At 46.2% G+C, this 17,021-nt stretch overlaps 1 pseudogene; it reads right to left on the reverse strand.

Annotated features, from left to right (window-relative positions):
- Positions 1 to 13,113: 13,113 nt before the first annotated feature.
- LOC128577136 (60S ribosomal protein L21-like) lies at positions 13,114 to 13,891 on the reverse strand (annotated as a pseudogene).
- Between the last annotated feature and the right edge of the window lie 3,130 nt (positions 13,892 to 17,021).

Raw genomic sequence — 17,021 nt, forward strand, 5'->3', positions numbered from 1 at the left:
GTGTAGAACATAAATGCCTTAATGCTGTAATTGGGTAAATGAGGTAAAGGCTATGTTGCTTAGTAGGATGTAAGCACTCCAATGTGTATAAATAATCAACACATTGAATCCCATAATGACATAAATGTATTTATGATCTATGTACAAATGACTTAATAAAAAAATAAGGCTTAATAAGGAAAGAGATAAGAGTGAAACAAGAGGGGAACAAAGGCAGACAGGCAAAGATAAGGCATCTTCATCTCACATTTATTTATTTACTTACTTATTGAAACAGAGTCTTGCTCTGGCCAGGGTTAGAGTGCCCTGGCAACAGCATAGCTCACAGCAACCTCAGACTGCTGAGTTCAAGTGATCCTCCTGCCTCAGTCTCAGGAATAGCTGGGAGTACTGGTGCTGGCCATAACTCTGGCTAGTATTTTTTTCTATTTTTAGGAGAGATGGGGTCTCTTTCTTGCTCTTGCTCTTGTTCAGGCTGGTCTCTAACTCCTGAGCTCCAGGGATCCTCCCGCGTGGGCCCCTTAGAGTACTAGAATTACAGTTCTGAGTCACTGCCCATTTTACCTTTAAAAAGAACGATAATATGGCAGCACCTGTGGCTCAGTGAGTAGGGCATCAGCCCCATATACTGAGGGTGGCGGGTTCAAACCCGGCCCCGGCCAAACTGCAACAACAAAATAGCCAGGTGTTGTGGCGGGCACCAGTAGTCCCAGTTACTCGGGAGGCTGAGGCAACAGAATCACCTAAGCTGTGATGCCACAGCACTCTACCAAGGGCAACATGTGAGACTCTGTCTCTAAAAAAAAAAAAGAAAGAAAAAGAACAATAATAGGCTCAGCGCCCTTAGTACGGTGGTTACAGCGCCAGTCACATGCACCGAGGCTGGCAGTTTCAAACCTAGCCTGGGGCAGCTAAACAACAATGACAACTGCAACAGGAAAATAGCCAGGCATTGTGGCGAGTGCCTGTAGTCCCAGCTACTGGGAGGCCGAGGCAAGAGAATCGCTTAAGCCCAGAGTTTGAGGTTGCTGTGACCTGTGATGCCCTGGCACTCTACTGAGGGCGACATAGTCAGACTCTGTCTCAAAAAAAACAAAAAAAAAAACGATAGTAGGCGTGGCCTGGTGGCTCGCCCTGTAACCCTAGCACTCACTCTTGGAGGCAGAGATGGGAGAATCCCTTGAGCTCAACAGACCAGCCTAAGCAAGAGCAAGAGGGAAACCCCAACTGTACTAAAACTGAAAAAATGAGCTGTGTTGTGGCGGGTGCCTGTAGTCCCAGATACTCCGGAGACTGAGGCAGGAGGCTCACTTGAGCCCAGAAATCTGAGGTTGCTGGGAGGGTGAGGCGGGTGGATTGCCCTAAACTCACAGATTTGAGACCAGCCAGAGCAAGAGCTAGACCCCCCCCCTAAAAATACCCCGGGGTTGTAGCCAGCGTATATATAGTCCCAGCTACTCAGGAGACTGAGGCAAGAGACTTGAGCCCAAGAACTTGAGGTTGCTATGAGCTATGATGTCATAGCAGTCTACCAAGGGTGACAAAGTTAGATTCTGTCTCAGAAAGAAAGAAAGAGATCTAAGGTTGCTGTGAGCTAAGCTGACCCCATGGCACCCGAGCCTGGGCAACATAATAAGACTCTGTCTCAAAAATAAATAAATAAATAAGACTTGCGCCTGTAGCTCAAGTGGCTAGGGTGCCAGCCATATACACCAGAGCTGGCCTAGCAAACAACAATGACAACTAAAACCAAAAAATAGCCAGGCTTTGTGGCAGGGGCCTATAATCCCAGCTACTTGTGAGGCTGAGGCAAGAGAATCTCTTAACCTCAAGAGTTTGAGGTTGCTGTGAGCTGTGAGGCCACGGCATTCTACCCAAGGCAATAGCTTGAGACTCTGTCTCAAATAAATAAATAAGTAAATAGAAGGGTAAGTTCTTTTTTTTTTTTTTTTTTGCGGTTTTTAGCTGGGGCCGGATTTGAACCCGCCACCTCCGGTATATGGGGCTGGTGCCCTACTCCTTGAGCCACAGGCGCCACCCAGAAGGATATGTTCTTATCCTTTATCGTCAATAAGTCCAATGGTGGGGCTCAATGCCCATTGCTCAGTGTTTAAGGCGCCAGCATTATACACCGGGGCTGGCAGGATTGAACCTGGCCCAGGCCTGCTAAAAACAATGACAGATACAACAGAAAAATAGGCAGGCATTGTAGCAAGTGCCTGTAGTCCCAGCTACTTGGGAGGCTGAGGCAAGAGAATTGCGTAAGCCCAAGAGTTTGAGTTGCTGTGAGCTGAGACACCACGGCACTCTACCAAGAACGACAAAGTGAGACTCTGTCTCAATAAAAAAAAAAAAAAAAATAGGGTAGCGCCTCTGGCTCAGTGAATAGGGCACCGGCCCCATATACTGAGGGTGGCGGGTTCAAACCTGGCTCCAGCCAAACTGTAACAAAAAAGTAGCCAGGCGTTGTAGCAGGTGCCTGTGGTCCCAGCTACTCGGGAGGCTGAGGCAAGAGAATCGCCTAAGCCCAAGAGCTGGAGGTTGCTGTGAGCTGTGACACCACAGCACTCTACCTACCGAGGGCAACAAAGTGAGACTCTGTCTCTAAAAAAAAAAATATATATATATATATACATATATATATATATATATATATATATATATATATATATAAAGGCTCGGCACCAATAGCATAGTGGTTATGGCGCCGGCCACATGCACTGATGCTGGCGGGTTCGAACCCAGCATGGGCCAGCTTAACAATAATGACAACTGCAACCAAAATAGCCGGACGTTGTGGCGGGCACCTGTGGGATGCTGAGGCAAGAGAATCGCTTAAGCCCAAGAGTTGGAGGTTGCTGTGAACTGTGATGCCATGGCACTCTACCGAGGGGCACATAGTAATGTGTAATATACTTATAATAATAAGTCTAATGGTAGGAGTAAAACTTATTACTGTGATTCTGAGTATGCTCCAGGCTTTAATATTTAATTCATCAGGTTCAACCATCTCTCCCAACTTTGGAGGCAACATTTCCCAGTCTACTCCCAAACAGGCAATTTACTATATCACACACACACAGTAGGGACTATGTGCGCCCCCATCTTTCTACAGGATGTTCTGCTATGATTCTTTTCCTTGGGAAATGAACTTAGTTTAATATTACTTCTTTGGGTACCACTTAGAGTTCTTTAGTGAAAATAAGAGTTTTCTTTCCTTTTTTTCTTTCTTTCCTTCCTTCCTTCTTTCTTTCTTTTTTTTTTTTTTTTTTTTTTTTTTGTAGAGACAGAGTTTCACTTTATGGCCCTAGGTAGAGTGCCATGGCATCACATAGCTCACAGCAACCTCCAACTCCTGGGCTTAAGCAATTCTCTTGCCTCAGCCTCCCAAGTAGCTGGGACTACAGGTGCCCACCACAACACCCGGCTATTTTTTTGTTGCAGTTCGGCCGGGGCCGGGTTTGAACCCTCCACCCTCGGTATATGGGGCCGGCACCTTACCGACTGAGCCACAGGTGCCGCCCTTCCTTCTTTCTTTCTTTCTTTCTTTCTTTTTTTTTTTTGAGACAGTCTCACTCTGTTGCACTCAGTAGTGCCATGGCGTCATAGCTCACAGCAACCTCAAACTCCTGGGCTCAAGGATCCTCTTGCCTTAGATTCCCGAGTAGCTGGGACTATGGTGCCCACCACAACTTCCAGCTAGCTTTCTTTTCTACTTTTTTTTATTTTTTTAGAGACAGAGTCTTACTTTGTTGCCCTCGGTAGAGTGCCATAGCATCACAGCTCACAGCAACCTCCAGTTCTTCGGCTTAGGTGATTCTCTTGCCTCAGCCTCCTGAGTAGCCAGGACCACAGGCGCCCACCACAATGCCCGGCTATTTTTTGGTTGTAGTTGTCGTTGTTTGGCGGGCTCGGGCTGGATTCGAACCCGCCAGCTCTGGTGTATGTGGCTGGTGCCCTAGCCGCTTGAGCTACAGGCTCTGAGCCAAGTAAGAGTATTCTTGAAGTATGGCTTGGCACCTGTGGTACAGTGGTTAGGGCACCAGCCGCATACACCAAGGCTGGTGGGTTCAAGCTCAGCCCAGGCCAGCTGAAGAACAATGACAACTACAACAACAAAAAATAATTAAAAGTAAAATTATACTTTAAAAAAAGAGAGTATTCTTGAAGTAGAATTCATATACCATACATTTTTGCTCAAGATATAAAACCCAATGGATTTTATTGGTCTTTTTTTTTTTTTTTTTTTGTGGTTTTTTGGCCAGGGCTGGGTTTGAACCCGCCACCTCCGGCATATGGGACCGGCGCCCTACTCCTTGAGCCACAGGTGCCACCCCCTAAAGTTTAAATTGGTCTCTTTCACGATTTCTCCTCCAGGAGAAGGACCCATTTCTTGTTTTTTTTTTTAAGAGACAGAGTCTCACTTTGTCACCCTTGGTAGAGTGCTGTGGCATCACAGCTCACAGAAACCTCCAGCTTTTGGGCTTAGGCGATTCTCTTGCCTCAGCAACGCCTGGCTATGTTTTTGTTGCAGTTTGGCCGGGGCTGGGTTTGAACCTGCCGCCCTTGTTATACGGGGCTGTGCCCTACCCACTAAGCCACAGGCGCTGCCCCCAATGGATTTTATTAATAGTATATTCACAGATGTGGAAACATCATCAATTTTGCATTTCATCACCTCAGAAAGCAGCCTTTGGCAGGCACAGTAATTCCTGCCTATAGGCCCCGCTACTTAAGAGGCTGAGGTCAGAAGATCCCTTTGAGGCCAGGCCAGGAGTTCAAAAGCAGCTTGGGCCATATAGTGAAGAATCTCTATAAGAAAAAGAAGTCATGGGGCGGCGCCTATGGCTCAAGGAATAGAGCCCCGGTCCCATATGCCGGAGGTGGCGGGTTCAAACCTAACCCCAGACAAAAACCACAAAAAAAAAAAAAAAAAGTCATGGCTGGGTGCAGTGGCTCACACCTGTAATCCTAGCACTCTGGGAGGCTGAGGTGGATGGATTGCCTAAGCTCACAGGTTTGAAACTAACTTGAGCAAAAGTGAGACCCTGTCTCTAAAAAGAATAAAAATAGCTGCGTGTTGTGGTGGGTACCTGTAGTCCCAGCTATTTAGAAGGCTGAGGCAAGAGAATGGCTTGAGCACAAGAGTTTGAGGTTGTTGTGAGCTGTGACGCCATGGCACCCTACGGAGGGTGACATAGTGAGACTCTGTCTCAAAAAAAAAAAGGAGGGGGGCGCCTGTGGCTCAGTGAGTAGGGCGCCGGCCCCATATGCCGAGGGTGGTGGGTTCAAACCCAGCCCCGGCCAAACTGCAACAACAACAAAAAAATAGCCGGGCATTGTGGCGGATGCCTGTAGTCCCAGCTACTCGGGAGACTGAGGCAAGAGAATCACATAAGCCCTTGGGCGGCACCTGTGGCTCAGTGAGTAGGGCGCCTGTCTCATATGCCGAGGCTGGCGGGTTCAAGCCCAGCCCTGGCCAAACTGCAACAAAAAAAAAAAAAGAGAATCACATAAGCCCAAGAGCTGGAGGTTGCTGTGAGCCGTGTGACGCCACGGCACTCTACCGAGGGCAGTAAAGTGAGACTCTGTCTCTACAAAAAAAAAAAAAAGGAAAGAAAAGAAAAAGAAGTCTTGTACCCTTTAGCTATTACCCTCCATTTCCATTCCCCCAACCTTAAGCAACACCCATTCTGCTGTCTGTTTGCATAAATTAAAAAAAAATACAGTTGTAGGGACAGAGTTTCGCTCTGTTCCTCAGGCTACTTTTTTGTTTTGTTTTGTTTGGTTTGGTTTTTTTTTTTCTGTTTGTTTGTTTGTCTGTTTTTTCAGTTGTGACTATTGTTTTTTAGCTGGCCCTACCCAGAATTGAACCTGCCAGCTTCAGTGTATGTGGCCAACGCCCTACCCACTGAGCTATGAGCGCCACCTTTTTTGTTTGTTTGAGAGTCTCACTTTGTCACCCTCCATAGATTGTTGTAGCGTCACAGCTCACAGCAACCTCACACTCTTGGGCTTAAGCGATTCTCTTGCCTCAGTCTCCCAAGTAGCTGGGACTATAGGTGCCAGACACAATGCCTGGCTATTTTTTAGAGATAACGTCTCTCTCTGGCTCAGGCTGGTCTTGAACCTGTTAGATCAGGCAATCCACCTGCCTCCACCTCGCAAGTCCTGGGATTACAGACGTGAGCCACTGCGCCCGGCCCTTTTTATTTTTGAGACAGAGTCTCACTTTGTCACCCTCAGTAGAGTGTCCTGGCATCATAGCTCACAGCAACCTCAAACTCTGGGGCTCAAGTGATTCTCTGGCCTCAGCCCCCCCAGTAGCTGTGACTATAGGCACCTCCCACAATGCCTGGCTATTTTTAGAGATAGGGGTCTCGCTCTTGCTCAAGCTGGTCTCAAACCTGTGAGCTCAGGGCAAGCCACTTGCCTTGGCCGCCCAGACTGCTAGGATTACAGGTGTGAGCCACCACACCAAGCCTCAGGCTAGTTTTTACAGACGCAAGCCCTGTGCCCAGCCCCGTTTCCACAGATTTGTCTATTTGGGATATTTTATATAAATGGAATCATATAATATGTGGTAGTTTGTGATTGGCTTCTTTCACTTAGCATAATATTGTCAGGGTTCATCCACATTGTAGTAGGTATCATTATATATTCATATTTATGGTTGAATAATATTACATTGAATGGATATACTATATTTTGTTTATCAATTTATTAGTTATACATTTGAGTTGTTTCCAGCCTTTGGCTATTATGAATAATACAGCCGTAAACATTTTTTTTTTTGAGACAGAGCCTCAAGCTGTCGCCCTGGGTAGAGTGCCGTGGCATCACAAATCACAGTAACCTCCAACTGCTGGGCTCAAGAGATTCTCCTGCCTCCACCTCCCAACTAGCTGGGACTACAGGCATCCTCCACAATGCCCATTTGCTTGCAGCCGTCATTGTTGTTTGGTGGGGCTGGGCTGGATTCGAACCCACCAGCTCATGTATATGTGGCTGACACCTTAGCCGCTTGAGCCATAGGCGCGGAGCCTTTTCTTTCTTTCTTCTTTTTTTGAGACAGAGTCTTGATCTGTCACCCTGGGTAGAGTCCCCATGGCATCATAGCTCACAGCAACCTCCAATTCTTGGGCTCAAGCGATCCTCTTGCCTCAGTTTTTCTATTACTAATAGAGATGGGGTCTCACTTTTACTAAGGCTAGACTCGAACTTGTGAGCTCAAGCTATCCACCCACCTCAGTCTCCCAGAGTGCTAGGATTTAGTTTTCTTTTTCCTTCATGCCCTCAGCTTGTTCTTTAGGTTGACCATTCACATACTGTCTATACCTCAAATCCAGACGTCTCTTCTGAGAATTAACCTACATGACCAAGTGGCTAATAACTAATTACATGTTATCTATACGTGGACTATATATACCTAAACTCAACATGACCAAAACTGTACTTTCCTCCTAGAAATCTTGCTCTTCCACCTCTTTTTCCTCTCCCAGTTAGTGGCACAACCAGACTCCAGACACTTAAACCACAAACCTAAGAACCATTCTAGTCTTCCATTCCTGAACTTGTACATCTGATTGACTAATAAGTCCCCTTGATCCTGCTTTCTTTATGTTTTTTTTTGTTTTTTTTTTTGCAGTTTTTGGCCAGGGCCAAGTTTGAATCCACCATCTCCAGTATTTGGGGCTGGCACCCTACTCCTTGAGCCACAGGTGCTGCCCTATGATTTTTTTGGAGGAGGGACAGAGTCTCACTTTGTCACCCTTGGTAGAGTGCCATGGCATCATAGCTCAGAGCAACCTCAAACTCCTCAGCCTCCTGAGTAGCTGGGACTACAGGCACCCGCCATAATGCCCAGCCACTTTTTTTTTTTTTTTTGAGACAGAGTCTCAAGCTGTCACCCTGGGGTAGAATAATGTGGCATCACAGCTCACAGCAACCTCAAACTCTTGGGCTTAAGCGATTCTCTTTTTTTTATTCTTTTTTTTTTTTTTTTTTTTTTTTGTGGTTTTTGGCCGGGGCTGGGTTTGAATCCGCCACCTCCGGCATATGGGACCGGCGCCCTACTCACTGAGCCACAGGCGCTGCCCTACGATTCTCTTTATTTTATTTTATTTTTATTGTTAAATCATAGTTGTGTACATTAGTGCAATCAAGGGGTACAATGTGCTGGTTTCATATACAATCTGAAATATTCTCATCAAACTGTTCAACGTAGCCTTCATGGCATTTTCTTAGTTACTGTATGTAGACATTTGTATTCTGCATTTAGTAAGTTTCGCCTGTACCCATTCTAAGATGCACCGTAGGTATGGTCTCACCAATTACCCTCCCTCCACCGTAACCTCCCCCCTCCCTTCCCCTTCCTTGGCCCTTTCCCCATAGTCTTGTGCTATATTAAGCGATTCTCTTGCCTCAGCCTCCCAAGTAGCTGGGACTACAGGCGCCTGCCACAACGCCTTCTAATTTTTTTCTGTTGTAGTTGTCATTGTTGTTTTAGTTGGCCTGGGCCAGGTTTGAACCAGCCAGCCTCAGTATTTGGCCGGCACCCTACCCACTGAGTTATGGACACCGCCCACCAAGCTATTTGTAGAGACGGGGTCTTGCTCTTGTCCAGACTGGTCTCCAATCTGTGAGCTCAGGAAAATCCAACGGCCTTGGCCTCCCAGGGTTCTAGGATTACAGGCATGAGCCACTATGCCCAGCCAATCCTGCTTTCTAAATATCTAGATTTGGTTTCCTCTTCTTTATCCCTACAACCACTGCCTTAGTTCAGGCCTTCCTCATCTCTGACCTGAATTGTCATCATAGTATTCTAATAGGTGCCTCTATCTCCTACCTTCTCTTCTCCTATCTATTCTATACAATGTTGAAAGTGTGTTTGTGGTAGGCTAAATAATAGCCCCCCAAGATATATCCTTGTCTTAATCCATGGAACCAGTGAATGTTATATGGCAGAAAAGAAGGACTTTGCAAATGTGATTAAGTTAAGGATTTTTTTGAGACAGAGCCTTACCTTATTACACTGGGTAGAGTGCCGTGGTGTCACAGCTCACAGCAACCTCAAACTCCTTGGTTCAAGTGATTCTCTTGCCTCAGCCTCCCAAGTAGATGGGACTACAGGCACCTGCCACAACGCCTGGCTATTTTTTTAGAGATGAGGTCTCACTCTGGCTCAGGCTGGTCTTGAACCTGTGAGCTCAGGCAATCCACCCACCTTGGCCTCCCACAGTGCTAGGATTACAGACATGAGCCACCCTGCATCTGACCATTTTTTTTCTATTTTTAGTAGAGACAGGGTCTCACTTCCTTCAGGATGGTCTCTCACTCTTGAGTTCAAGCAATTCTTCCACCTCAGCCTCCCAGAGTGCTAGGATTATAAGATTATAGCCATGAGCCACCATGTCCAGTCCTAAACTGTTATTTCTGGATAGAGGAATTATGGTCATTTTTATATTTCTGTGTATTTTTAAATTTTTTCCTCAGAAAGCATACATTATTATTATTTTTTTAGATTTTGAATCTCTTTATTTTCGCACAGAAAAATATGATGCAAAATCTTGTGATGAATATTTTGTAAATAATGGTACATTTAGTTACATTTTCCCATTTTCCTTATCCATGTATGTCTGGCAAATTTTGGTACACCACGTATAGGTAAAAAGTACAAACACAATTGACTGAGGTGAGGTGACGTACTTTAAAAATTTAAAAAGACGGGCGGCGCCTGTGGCTCAGTGAGTAGGACACGGGCCCCATATACTGCGGGTGGCGGAATCGAACCCACCTCTGGCCAAACCGCAACAAAAAATAGCTGGACATTGTGGCGGGCACCTGTATTCTCAGCTACTCCGGAGACTGAGGCAAGAGAATGGCCTTAGCCCAGGAGTTGGACGTTGCTGTAAGCTGTGACACCACGGCACTCTACCCAGGGCGATAAAGTGAGACTCTGTCTCTGGGTGCTTGACCAGTGTCTGCTGGGTCTTCACCTTCCAGGGTTCTTTGCTTTGCTCCAGACAGGTGACGAGGTCTAGCTTAGAGACAGCAAGACCCAGGAAGACCAGGTTTCTGTAGGTTTCTCACATGACTTCCCGATACAAATGCTGCTGAGCAGGGTCCAGGCAGGCCCACTCATCCACAGAGAATTCAATAGACACGTCCTTGAATGCCAACACTCCCATTTCCCAGCTCCTGGGATGTCCCGGTGTCCTCCCTGCAGGTCACAGGGTGACAGAGGCTGCTGCATAGACACTTGGGATCCCCAGGAAATGGAACAACTGAAGAGGAGGACCCAGCTCATCGCTCAGCTCAAAAGACAAACCAACATACGTTATTTTTATAATCAAAAGAAGCAACATATTTTTAAAAATACCCTCAATGGCTCCTTGCCACCTACAGATTAAAGTACAAATCTTTTTCTTTCTTTCTTTCTTTCTTTCTTTCTTTCTTTCTTTCTTTCTTTCTTTCTTTCTTTCTTTCTTTCTTTCTTTCTTTTTCTTTCTTTTTTTTCTTCTTTCTTTCTTGAGATGGAGCCTCACTTTGTCACCCTAGATAGAGTGCCATGGCATCACAGCTCACAGCAACTTCAAAATCTTGGGCTCAAGTGATTTTCTTGCATCAGACTCTTAAATAGCTGGGACTACAGGCGCCCACCACAACACCTGACTATTTTTTTTTTTTTTTTTTTTTTTTTTAGAGACAGAGTTTCACTTTATCACCCTTGGTAGAGTGCTATGGCATCACAGCTCACAGCAACCTCCAACTCCTGGGTTTAGGCAATTCTCTTGCCTCAGCCTCCCAGGTAGCTGGGACTACAGGTGCCTACCACAACGCCTGGCTATTTTTTTGTTGCAATTTGGCCAGGGCTGGGTTTGAACCCACCACCCTTGGTATATGGGGCCGGCACCCTACTCACTGAGCCACAGGCACCGCCCAACACCTGACTATTTTTAGAGATGAGGTCTCACTTTGGCTCAGACTAGTCTCAAACTTGTGAGCTCAGGCAATCCACCTGCCTCGGCCTCCCAGAGTGCTAGGATTACAGGCATGAGCCACTGTGCCCAACCTAATGTATAAACTTCTAAGGATGGCACAGACCCTTAATCACTTGGCCTATGCCAATCTCTCTAGCCTAATATTGTATCACTTCAGCCTCCTCATTTCTCTCAGCCATTCCAAAACCTAAAACCTATTATGCTTCTGATCCTTTGCACATTGGCCTCTCTGACTTAATCTCCTTGTTACATGTGCTGCCGAAGGAGCACAAAGAAATGATCTCCTTAGTTAAGAGTGTTATTCAAGGGTTTTCTTTTCTGTGAAGCCATTCGTTTTGTTTTTGTTCTTGTTTTTGTTTTTTTGCAGTTTTTGGCTGGGCCTGGGTTTTAACCCACCACCTCTGGCATACGGGGCCGGCGCCCTACTCCTTTGAGCCACAGTGAAGCCATTCTTGATTCACTCATGCATATCCATGTTACCTTTTAGTTGCCACTGTATCTCCAGAATGATACTATTATTTTATTTGCCTACAGTATCACAATTGTTTACATGAACATCTTTCTGCTTATGTTATGATTGCCTTGAAGAGATATACACACACACAATTTTTCTTTTATTTTGCCAGATTAGTTTTTCAGTTTATTTTTATTTATTTATTTATTTATTTTTTTGGCCGGGGCTGGGTTTGAACCCGCCACCTCCGGCATATGGGACTGGCGCCCTACTCCTTGAGCCACAGGCGCCACCCTAGTTTTTCAGTTTAAACACCTATTGTGATTAACAAGATATACATTGAGTAAAATGTTACTGAATTCGTAGTTTTTTTTTTTGTTTGTTTGTTTGTTTTGTGGTTTTTGGCCGGGGCTAGGTTTGAACCCGCCACCTCTGGCATATGGGACCGGCGCTCTACTCCTTGAGCCACAGGCTCAAGTTTTTTCATAGTTTTTTCATAATTATATATATATTTTTTGCTCAACAGGTATTAAAAACCAGCATGTGTGAGTCTATAAAAATTTGCTATTAAAAAGAGAGTCTCGGGCGGCGCCTGTGGCTCAGTCTGTAAGGCGCCAGCCCCATATACCGAGGGTGGCGGGTTCAAACCCAGCCCCGGCCAAACTGCAACCAAAAAATAGCCGGGCATTGTGGCGGGAGCCTGTAGTCCCAGCTGCTCGGGAGGCTGAGGCAGGAGAATCGCTTAAGCCCAGGAGTTGGAGGTTGCTGTGAGCTGTGTGAGGCCACAGCACTCTACAGAGGGCCATAAAGTGAGACTCTGTCTCTACAAAAAAAAAAAAAAAGAGAGAGTCTCGGGCAGTGCCTGTGGCTCAAAGGGGTAGTGCGCCAGCCCCATATGCCAGAGGTGGCAGGTTCAAACCCACCCCTGGCCAAAAACTGAAAAAACAAAAACAAAAAAACAGAAAAAAAAAAGAGAGTCTCCTAGGATTCTGAGAGGCTGAGGAAAATGGATTGCTTGAATACAGGGGTTCAAGACCAGCCTGAGCAAGAGGGAGACCCCATCTACAAAAATAGCTGGATGTTATGGTAGTCACCTGTAGCTCCAGTGACTCAAGAGGATGAGGCAACAGAATTTCTTGAGCCCAAGAGTTTGAGGTTGCTGTGACCCATGAAGCCTATGTCACTTTATCAAGGGTGACAAAGTGAGTTTTTGTCTCAAAGAAAAAGGGGGGTGTCATAAATCTTTACACATTCATATGGAAAGATAGCAAAGTTTTTTTGTTTTTTTTTTTTGTTTTTTTAGGACACATTAAAATTTGCTTTAATACTTCTTTGGGGGAAAAAATCACACTTGTAGTGAATGAACGAGACACATTTTTACGCTATTATTTGTATTTACCATGCCATGAATTCATAGGGAAGAGATTCCAGTAGCTCAGGGAGGCACCTTGCCATTGAATGTGACTAAGTGTTGATCGACTTTTGAATTCATGGGAAATAGGTTCCAGCACCTTGTATCACCGTTACATGGAGGCTATATTGGTTATCCTGTGTGCTATGCCATACGCCTATTATGCCATGAGCTCATGGGGAATGGATTCTTACACCTAGAAACATGGGTCCACTGGTATTACTGTGTGCTATGTTATATGCTTATTATGCCATGAATTCATAGGGAATGGGTTCTAGGAGCTCAGGCTCCTTTCCGTTAGTTCTCACAAAGTGGGCTTCTCTGGGTGGCGCAGGCTGGCGCTTCAGTTGAACCCAGGTACCTTTCTCTTTGGCTTCCTTCTTTTTCTGATCATTTTCCTTCACACTTTTCAGGAAGCTATCTCGGTTCTTAGAATGCTTAATGTGCTCAATATGAACATTAATCCTCTTCACAAGGATCTTGCCCTTGTTTGTTTACAACAATGCCAACAGCATGCTGGGTAACATTGTAAACTCTTCCAGTTTTGCCATGGTAACATTTGTGTGGCATGCCTTTTTGTTTTTTTTTTTTTTTTTTTTTTTTTTTTTTTTGTAGAGACAGAGTCTCACTTTATGGCCCTCGGTAGAGTGCCGTGGCCTCACACAGCTCACAGCAACCTCCAACTCCTGGGCTTAAGCAATTCTCTTGCCTCAGCCTCCAGAGCAGCTGGGACTACAGGCGCCCGCCACAACGCCCGGCTATTTTTTTGTTGCAGTTTGGCTGGGGCTGGGTTTGAACCCGCCACCCTCGGCATATGGGGCCGGCGCCCTACTCACTGAGCCACAGGCGCCGCCCTGGCATGCCTTTTTGAACAGTACCCATTCCCTTGATGTCTACAATATCACCTTTCTTGTAGATTCTCATATCTGTGGCCAAAGGAACACCTCCATGTTTTCTAAAAGGCCTAGAGAACATGTATCGGGTGTCTCTCCTTTTTCCCTTTGTGTTCGTCATTTTGGTGAATTACTGGAAGATGGCGTCTCCGGCCGAAAGGGGTTTTTGTTTATTTTTAACTCCTAGGTTCAAGTCTTACTCCTGCCTCAGCCTCCCAAACAGGCATGCACCACTGTTGTTGGCTGCAAATGTTTTTTTTTTTTGTAGAGACAGAGTCTCACTTTACCGCCCTAGGTAGAATGCCGTGGCATCACACAGCTCACAATAACCTCAAACTCTTGGGCTTAAGCGATTCTCTTGCCTCAGTCTCCCCAGTAGCTGGGACTACAGGCACCCACCACAACACCAGGCTATTTTTTGGTTGCAGTTGTCATTTTCTTTTTTTTTTGAGACAGAGCCTCAAGCTGTCACCCTGGGTAGAGAGCTGTGGCATCACAGCTCACAGCAACCTCAAACTCTTGGGCTTAAGCGATTCTCTTGCCTCAGACTCCCAAGTAGCTGGGATTATAGGCGCCCACCACAACGCCCAGCCATTTTTTGATTGTAGTTGTCATTGCTGTTTGGCAGGTCCCAGCTGTATTCGAACCCGCCAGCTCTAGTGTATGTGGCTTAGCCACTTGAGCTACAGGCACAGAGCCACAGTTGCCATTATTGTTTAGCTGGCCTGGGCTGGGCTTGAATCCGCCAGCCTCAGTGCACGTTGCTTGCGCCCTAACCACTGTGCTAAGGACGCCGAGTCTCTTGTTATGTTTTGTTTTGTTTTTGTTTTTTAATTTTTTAAGAAAAGCAAAAACTACTAAAACTGTAATACTGAATATATACCTATCACAAAAGATAATAAATACAAGTCACATGATTTCTGCAATTACAAGAGGTGCTCAAAGTGGTTACCACCAACGTCCAGACACTTCTGATTTCGGAGAACTACTGCCTGAGCCACGCTGACCAAAGTGTTCGCTTGTATCACTGCACATACCCTTTCAATTTCTTCCCCAAGTTCCACCAGTGTAGCCGGTTTTCTATGGTACTCCGCATCCTGTAAGGTGCCCCACAGGTAGAAGTTAAGGGGTGTTAAGTTAGGAGACTGTGGAGGAAACTCAACCACACCTCTTCATCCTACCTATTGTCCTGGCAAGTTCTCATCAAGGTAAGCTCTCACGTCTGGGTGAAAGTGTGGTGGGGCACCATCTTGTTGGAAGTAAAACATATCATCCCCAAAAAGTGTCCGAATTGCAGGCAAAATGGATGTACGTAGCATGTCTAGGTACACTGGACCAGTAACAGGACTTTCAAAAAAGAATGGGCCAATGAGTCCCCTCAATGACAGTCCACACCAGACATCGAGGCCCAGTAAATGGACATCTTTTTCCACATATGGAATTTCTGGAGCCCAATACACACAATTATGATGGTTGACTGTTCCGTTTAGTTTAAACTGTGCTTCATCAGACCAAACCATTTTCCCCACAAACTCCTCATCCACTTGTACCATGTTTGGAATCACTCACGGTATTGCACCCTTCGATTGGGGTCGTTGTCATTCAGGGAATGTAACAATCTCGTTACAACAACTTCCCACTTTGCTGTCTTAAGAATGCGTCTCATATGCTGGTTCTGCTGATCCCCGTCTCACGTGCACACTGTTTGGTGGACTTATGCGGCGAGTGTGTGAACTGCTCCAGCGCCAGCGTAGACACAGCAGGACTGGTGGCTGTGCGAGGCCTCCTGGACCATCTCTTGTGCACGTCGCACAGGGTGCCGTGTGTCCCAAACTTATCGCGAATGCGCGCGATTGTCAGGCGCATTGGAGGGTCTGTCGCGTACTCATGCCTCCATTGTCGCTGCACTTCCACAAAGTTCTCCAATTTCAAATACCGCTTCAAAAATGGTCTTGCTTTCCTCGAAGGGCAACCGCGACTCCACCATTTTCTTTGACTGTCCTGCCTGTCGCATGGTGACTGGCACTGGCAATCATTCGATTAGGTTAGCACCATCGTTTAAGTGAATGTCATACTACACATTGCTACTGTAATTACATTCGTAATTGGTGACTGAGAAGGCTAAGTACTATCTAGGTAACATCTCTTAAAATACGCATACTTTTTTTGGCACCCACGTATTTGACCTTATCGCTCGAGGAACTTTCTTATTGTAACTATACAGAGTGAAAGTTGGTATAAGTCAGGGGAAATACCAACACCAGAGCATCCCAGCTTCGATAGCTTGTGCCTGTAGTTTTTAACCTGTGCTTAGACCTGAGGCCTCTGCACCTCCGCATATGCTGGAGATGAACTCCCAAAGCCCAGGGTCGGCCGGAGTTGGGTCCTTGCTGCCGCAGGCGGAGTCGGGCATGAAACCCGCGGCGGGTCAGTCCACCCAACTGCGTGAGACAAAGAGCTGTTTTGTTTTGATTTTTTTTTAAAGATTTATTTATTATTGTTATTATTTTGGCCAGGGCTGGGTTTGCACCCGCCACTTCCGGCATATGGGACAAGCGCCCTACCCCTTTGAGCCACAGGTGCTGCCCTTTGTTTTGAATTTTTTTTTTTTTTTTGTAGAGACAGAGTCTCACTGTACCGCCCTCGGGTAGAGTGCCGTGGCATCACACGGCTCACAGCAACCTCCAACTCCTGGGCTTAAGCGATTCTCTTGCCTCAGCCTCCCGAGCAGCTGGGACTACAGGCGCCCGCCACAACGCCCGGCTATTTTTTGGTTGCAGTTTGGCCGGGGCTGGGTTTGAACCTGCCACCCTCGGCATATGGGGCCGGCGCCCTACTCACTGAGCCACAAGCGCCGCCCATGTTTTGATTTTTAATAGACACAGAGTCTCACTTTCTCACTCTCCGTAGAGTGGTTTGGTCTGATGAAGCATGGTTTAAACTAAACGGAACAGTCAACCGTCATAATTGTGTGTATTGGGCACGCACGTCATAGCTCAGAGCAACCTCCAACTCTGGGGTTCAATGATTCTCTTGCCTCAGCCTCCTGAGTAGCTGGGACTACAGGCGCCCACTACAACGCCCAGCTATTTTTGTTTTTGTTGTTGTTGTTGTTTGTTTAGCAGGCAGGCCCAGCCAGGTTCAAACTCAACCAGCCCCGGGGCATGTGGCCGGTGCGAGCTACAGGTGCCCAGCCAGACACAGAACCTTTCCACCATTGCAAAACACTCTATTTGGGCAGCTCAAGTCTAGATCATTGT

Source organism: Nycticebus coucang, chromosome X (assembly GCF_027406575.1).
Source record: "Nycticebus coucang isolate mNycCou1 chromosome X, mNycCou1.pri, whole genome shotgun sequence".
NCBI classification, from domain to species: domain Eukaryota; kingdom Metazoa; phylum Chordata; class Mammalia; order Primates; family Lorisidae; genus Nycticebus; species Nycticebus coucang.